Raw genomic sequence first — 6,812 nt, forward strand, 5'->3', positions numbered from 1 at the left:
GCACTGTTCCTGATGATTAACATATATACCCGGCGGCATCTGTGAAAGCTGGAGGCAGTGTGCTGATGAAGAAGCATAAAGATAACATACACATGAGAGCAAGTTGGCATTATTTCTGTGATGGTCATTCATTTAGCCGGAAATACAATGTAGCAACAAAATAGTACATAACAGACCAGCCGCGTATACATGACGACGGCCTTACACAAGTGTTGTGGTGCAGCTAATAGCGTACACTCTTAGCCAAAATTAGTGCCGTGGGACCAATAGCCGCTGTTAGTCCCTGTGAGCAGCGGTGTAACTCTTATAAGGACTAACTACCGTGAGCCTGTCGTATGGAAACTGCACGAACGAAGAACTTCTTTCCTGGCTAAAAACGACTAACCGAAGGCCGAACACCAGAATTTTCTCGCTATGTTTCATCAAGTATGTACATTCGCTGTACATTGAGAACGTAGTACATTCGCTGCTGTGCGGCTGCCGCTTAAGGGCGGTCAGGGATCGAGTTTACGTACACACTGGAAGTAATGTCTCAACGTACTCTTGATACTTGCCGTTTGATACATCCTTAAGTCCTTACAGCATGCTGTAGTTGTGAGCACCTCTGCTGAAATAAAAGTAGTCCTAGCCTCACGGAGAGCTTGTTTTGGCGCAGCGGTGTGCACGTTCTTCATGGGGAAAACAAGCTTCTCGTGTACTGCGCAGTGGGAACATAAATAGCACCGCTACACACAGCAGACCGCAATGCTTAGAAGCGAAGCGCTTCATACATGCTGCGATAACGCGCAGATGGGCTTGGCTAAGCCACCTGTTCATTCTAGAGAAATGACCTTTGTTTAGCTGCAGTATTGGGGCCTAGCTCGAGCTAAAGCAAAGGAACTATGTCGCTATTCCATATTGGTATAAGGATAATTCAAAGGGTAACGTTCAACAGTTTAATATCATGCAAAAGAAGGCAATCCGTGTCATTGAAAACTTACCTGTGCATAACATAGCGAAAAACTGCTTTAAAAAACAAACTTCTCAAATTTACTTAAGCGTTATATATACTTCGAAAAATCAAATGTGATGTGCTTGGTTTATTGGCTACATACGAGCATGTCCATCCTGATTGGTGCTACGATCTGAGAAAAGTATTATCTGCTCCAAGACGAGTTAGAACGTCCAATGGAATGGAGTCAATTGGCTATCAGGTTCCCGTACTATTGAACTTGTTTCAGGAATTGGAATAGCATGTACCACTATAATCCTACAGGTGGCTTTAAAAGACAAGATGAACAATTCTTGCTGAATAAAACGTAATATCTATCTTATTGGAATGCATGATGTGTTACTCTATTTTTGTTCTTGGAACACTCTAGTTTGGAAAATACAAAACAGACCGGAGGATGATTCCGCTTGCACAAAACGGTTGCCTAACTCGAGCTGCGACCTCTTTTCTTTTTTTTTTTTGTTGCTGCATATATGCTGTTTTTTACACACGCCATTTTTCTGCTTTAGATATGCTCTATCGTTTTTTTTGCCGTATATTTTTCGGACAACCTGAGCCTCGATGTGCATTGTTAATCACGCGATCAGCAGATTGAGTATCCAGAAGTTCACTGTATTCAGAAACGGGGCCTCGTCATGCATTCACTAAACGCCTTTTTCCTCGTCAGCCACGACAGAACCATATAAATATTTTGTGACCTGAGGGGAGTTTGTACATCCATCTCTGGCAACATAAAATAAACAAATGTGGCGAGTTTAAAACTGAGAGTTGCTTCTCTCATGCAACGATGTGAACCAGCAAATCTTTGGTTTTGTTTTCGGGTTGAACGTCCCAAAGCGACTGAAGCTTTGATATGCCGTTGTGGAGTGCTCCGGAAATTTCAACCACCTGGGGTTCTCAACTTGAACTGACACCTCACAGCATACGGGCGCCTAGTTTGCCGACGACACCGGAAAAGCGGCCGCCAAGGCTGGGATTCAATCCCGCATCCTTGGGCACAGTATTGGTGAGCCCTAACCACTGCGTCACCACGGCGGGGTTGAACAGCAAATGTGCGGCGTCGGCGTTGTCGGTGTCAGCGTTGTGAGCGAAATATCACGGGCGTGGCTCTGGCAGATAACAGATGGTGGCTAGCATGGCCAATCAGTAATTGGTCATGAAATTACAAGACGTCACGTGACCACATATTACGGCTGATAAGGCAGAAGCTGCCAACTTGGGCCTCTCCTTGAAGTTAGGAGGGTGAGATCAAAATTAGCCTTTCAGGACCCTTCCATTCCGACTCGGACACGCCAGCCTATAGACTACGCAGGCTCCGTCGTATACGGCTTGATTAAGCTGGGCTTGGTATTTAAGTGGGGCGGACTTGCGCATAAATTAGGGAATTAGTGATTAAATGGTGAGCGAGTTGCACGTACACAAACGAGGATCCGAAATAAGGGTTGTGGGGATTAGGTGTCTCCCAATTTTTTTTTTGTGGACACCTGTTTAGTTTATAGATATATAGTCTACTGAACACTAATAACAAAAACTACGGGGTAGGAATGCTACTTCGTTACATCAGAGAATGGGACCTACAGGTATCACTGTAATGTCATGGTGCTAAAATGAGCGCTAGCGCGAACGGTCATGCGGGCTCATAGGTGCTAAAAAAACTTCATCTGTAGGCACCACATTGATGGAAACTGTCAACTCCGCGTTGATGTCAGCAGCAGTCATACTGTCGCAAGGTATTCCGGATTTCTCTGCTTTCCAATGGGCAATGGGAATTCGCTAAGAGCCGCCGCAGTCGCCTAGCAAGCCAGCGCCACTCTGCGAGCAGAGGAGAAGGTGCTGCGGGATCAATCCGGCGCAGCCGGCGTAACAGACTCAGTAGCATAGCGCGAGCCCGAAGGCATTGCATAAGAGAGCGTGCGAGTAAATGAATCTTTCGGCAGCGATTTGCTTCTTAGGTGTGTTAATCTTCACGTCCTTTATTTTAGGCAATTTTAAATGTAGGGCGTGCTTTTTGAACCAGGACGCTTATATGATGTGTGTGAAGTAGAAGCCAGGCTCCTCAACGCGTATACGCACTTCCTCTTCTGAACTCCTGTATTAAGTGGGCTTATAGTCCTGGCTGCTCTTAAGGAGTGCTTTCGCGTGGCTAGTACAGCCAGAACCGCAACACGTGTCTGCTATTGTATGGCAACGCAGCATAATTTCGATCTCTCAATGGTGCTGTACCGACAAACCCATTTGTTCTCCATGGTCGTCTGTTAATATTTTAACCTGGGATTTCGGCTCAAGTATATAGTCTAAATGAAACAACTGTGTGTCAGCTCAAACAGAACCTGGGGGACGGTGCCATTGATGAAACCGAATCGGGCTGCATGCGCCGAATAACTGGCCGCATATGCCGCGATGCCGCGGTTGCCGCATATTTAGCATATCCATAGCACGAGAACTCTATTACTTGACAACCCATAATACTCCCAACATCCCACGGCTGAGTGCAGAACAATAAGAAAAATGAAAATTGTGTGCTTTTAATGTAGTTAAAGTAGTCGAGTAGGGCGTGCGAAATCTTTTCTGAAAAGATCAAAGTTGACGGTGACGGTGACGTGCAATGAACAGAGCGATGATGGGTGTCATTTTGCACTCTGGGGGATCGGCTGCGGGGACATTGCTTTCGTGGGTATGCCCTATTTTAATGAGAACAACTACTACAAGATTCTGTACTCGCTGCCCACGAGAAATTATGGGTTGGAACCCGTTCCACTTCTACGGATTTTTCCCCTGTGCTCGGCACATGATTAGATACGATAAAATATTTATTTCCATTGAACATGGTGGAGACGAGGTAAAAAGCCGCTTTTCGCAGCTTGACTGGACCTCGTCCCCTACAAACAGCAGCGGGTCACGCTGTACAAAATACCCAGCCACAACGTAATAAACAGCACAAAAATGTGTGGACATAACATATCAAAGACACTTTCTAATGATGTAAAAAAAAAAACGCAAGTACGATGCACAGGTACAAATGAAATTAAAAAAAAATGAAAATTTTTCTCATCTATACATAACTTGAAAACTCTCAAAGAGAGGGTACAGAAAATAAGATAATGACACTTACAAGCATGACATAGAATTAAACGTTAATGAGCACTGTAGCTTTTCGGAAAAACACAAAAATAGCTTAACAAACAAGTGGTCAGGTATGCTTGAAATTGAATTGAAATGGCTGACAGCAGTCATTTGTGTCGCTAGAATCATTTTAAGTTAGAGCGAAGCACTCTTCAAAAAGGTATATTTAAGTCGTTTCAGGCTCAGCTCGAAGATGTCAATGTTATTGTTTAGGTACATGTTTAATAAGTGAGGCGTATTATAACGTAGAGTTTGCAGAGCGAAATTTGTGCGATAGGGATGGATCTTCCAGTGTTCCGGATTTCGCGTTTCATGACGGGAGGTTTCTTTAAAGGAAAGTTCTGCTAAGCTCGCTAGAATATTACTGTTGGCTTTAAGTTCTTTTATCAGTGTTGCACATAAATTAAAGTTGTACATATTGCCACCTGGTGTCCCCATGTTCTTGCTGCGCCTGGAAGAAGAGGACACTGAAGTTGACTCTCGCGTGCTGTGCGCCGAACTTTGCTTGCTGGTGCAGCTTCGTCCCGTCGTTTTAGTCAAGTCTAGCCCTGTTGTCCGTGACATATTTTGGTGTCGGCGCAGGGTATCGATCCCAGTATATGTCCCGCACTCCTCCACATACCCAGGATTCAGGTCCTGTGCCAAACGACACTCCTGTTCACCGCGCTAGCCGGAGGAACCTAGGCCTACCACCTGAGCACGGGCCGTTGGAATTCACCACTGCAGCCGCCCCTCGACCTGTCATGCAAACTCCAAACAGAGCCCACGACTGCCTAAGGCTTTCCACGGCTGTCAGACGGAAGACGTCGAAGACTGGCTCACCCAGTTTGAACGGGTCGCCGCATTTAATCAGTGGGACGACGCCGCAAAGCTCAGGAACGTCTTCTTTAGCCTGGAAGATGGCGCTCGTACTTGGTACGAGAATAGCGAAGGTGCCCTAACATCGTGGCGCACAGCACGCGAGAGTCAACTTCCCAATAGTACGAGCGTATTGTTGTATGTGGGTGGCTGCCTGCTGTAGAGTGTCTTCTATTTGCCCATCGTTTCCCGTGGCGGTCTATAGCGTGATGTCATCGGCGTATAGTATGTGTCGGAGGCTCGCAGTTTTTCATCACAGTAATTCTTGCCCCAAGACTGACAAGCCGTACGATGATGTGCGCATTATCAGCATCCCCTTGCGATGACAGTGTGTTTCTCTCTTTCATTGTCAGAGACTCATCACCACATGTTGTCATCATCATGTGTACTTTGTACATATCCATCGATTTGAGACTGAACCAGAATGGTGCATGCATAGGATGATGGAATCGCAGGCATCCTTGAGAAGCAAGCACTTCGGCATTCGGTACCATTTGCTAACCCGCCATCCTTTTCCACCGAGTCCTGTCGGCCAACGTATGCGGACATCTTGCGACGTCCCCCAACTGATTCCACACAATTACTACCACCCGACCAAGGCTCACTGTATTCAGCCCACCCCGAGCCGTACATCGACAACCGCCGACCACCCCAGCGAAAGGCAGACCTGTGGCGTGCCCCAAATCGGCAGCGCCTGTGCTTCCACTGTGGATAAGCTGGTCACCTGTATCGACAGTGCCCATATCGACAACTGGAACTAAAGGGTTTCCCCATCGACATGCGTAGCCCTCCTTTAGGCCAACGACCCCGAGATATTGAGGACTACGTAGCCCAGCAGCACATGGCGCCAACTTTTAGACGACAGTCACGATCTCCGTCTCCACGCAGAGTATCCTCGCAGCCAGCTCCTCCGGGATGGCGCAGCGACGGTCGCCTAGTCCGAGCCGGGAAAACTAAAGACAGCGACCTCAGGGGGCGAGGCCGCTTCAAATCGACGCGACGAAGACCCCCCGACAACGCGACCTGTGAGCGACCGCGACTTTACGGCCCCGACGACAGTTCGTACACGTGAAGATAGACTCTCGCTGGATATACCCGTGCTCCTCGACGGCTATAAGGTTAGCGCATTGGTAGACACTGGAGCTGATTTTCCGATTTTAAGTGGGAAGCTAGCGGCGCTTCTAAAAAAAGTGATGACGCCATGGTCTGGCACACAGATTCGAACCGCTGGCGGACATGTCGTTACTCCGAGCGGTCAGTGCACGGCGAGAGTCCAAATTCGCAACTCCACGTTTGTTGTCAGCTGCCTTGTGATACCTGACTGCTCCCGCGACTGTATCCTTGGTGTCGATTTTCTCCGGGAGTATGGGAACATTATCGATCTCCGGAAGCGTACCGTGACTTTTTCGACCGAGAAAGCTGATGATACTTACACCGCAGACCGCCAAAGCCGTGCCCCTCTTCGAATTTCTGCCGAGAGCGTTTCTATTCCGCCACGTTCTAGTGTTTTTGTGACTGTTAACTGCGATGAACTACGTGACGGAACGGCGGTCGCTGATGGCAACCAGTCCCTTTTGCTCACCCACGGCATCACCTCGGCGCGGAGTCTCATCCATCTGCGTAACGGCCGATCTAAGCTCCTGGTGACTAACTTCACGAACGAACCCCGCCATCTTTTCCGCGCTACCGCAATCGCATTCGCCGACGCCTTAGCGGACGTTTCTGAATGTTTTACGTTCGGAGAAGTTGAAAATGTGCGCCCATCCCTTGATCGTCTAGATATTAGTACAGATCTCTCAGAAACACAGCAGCACGATCTGCATTCTGTCTTCGGAATGGC

The sequence above is a fragment of the Amblyomma maculatum genome, chromosome 3 (assembly GCF_055883805.1).
Source record: "Amblyomma maculatum isolate TAMU_Amacu chromosome 3, ASM5588380v1, whole genome shotgun sequence".
Lineage (NCBI taxonomy): Eukaryota > Metazoa > Arthropoda > Arachnida > Ixodida > Ixodidae > Amblyomma > Amblyomma maculatum.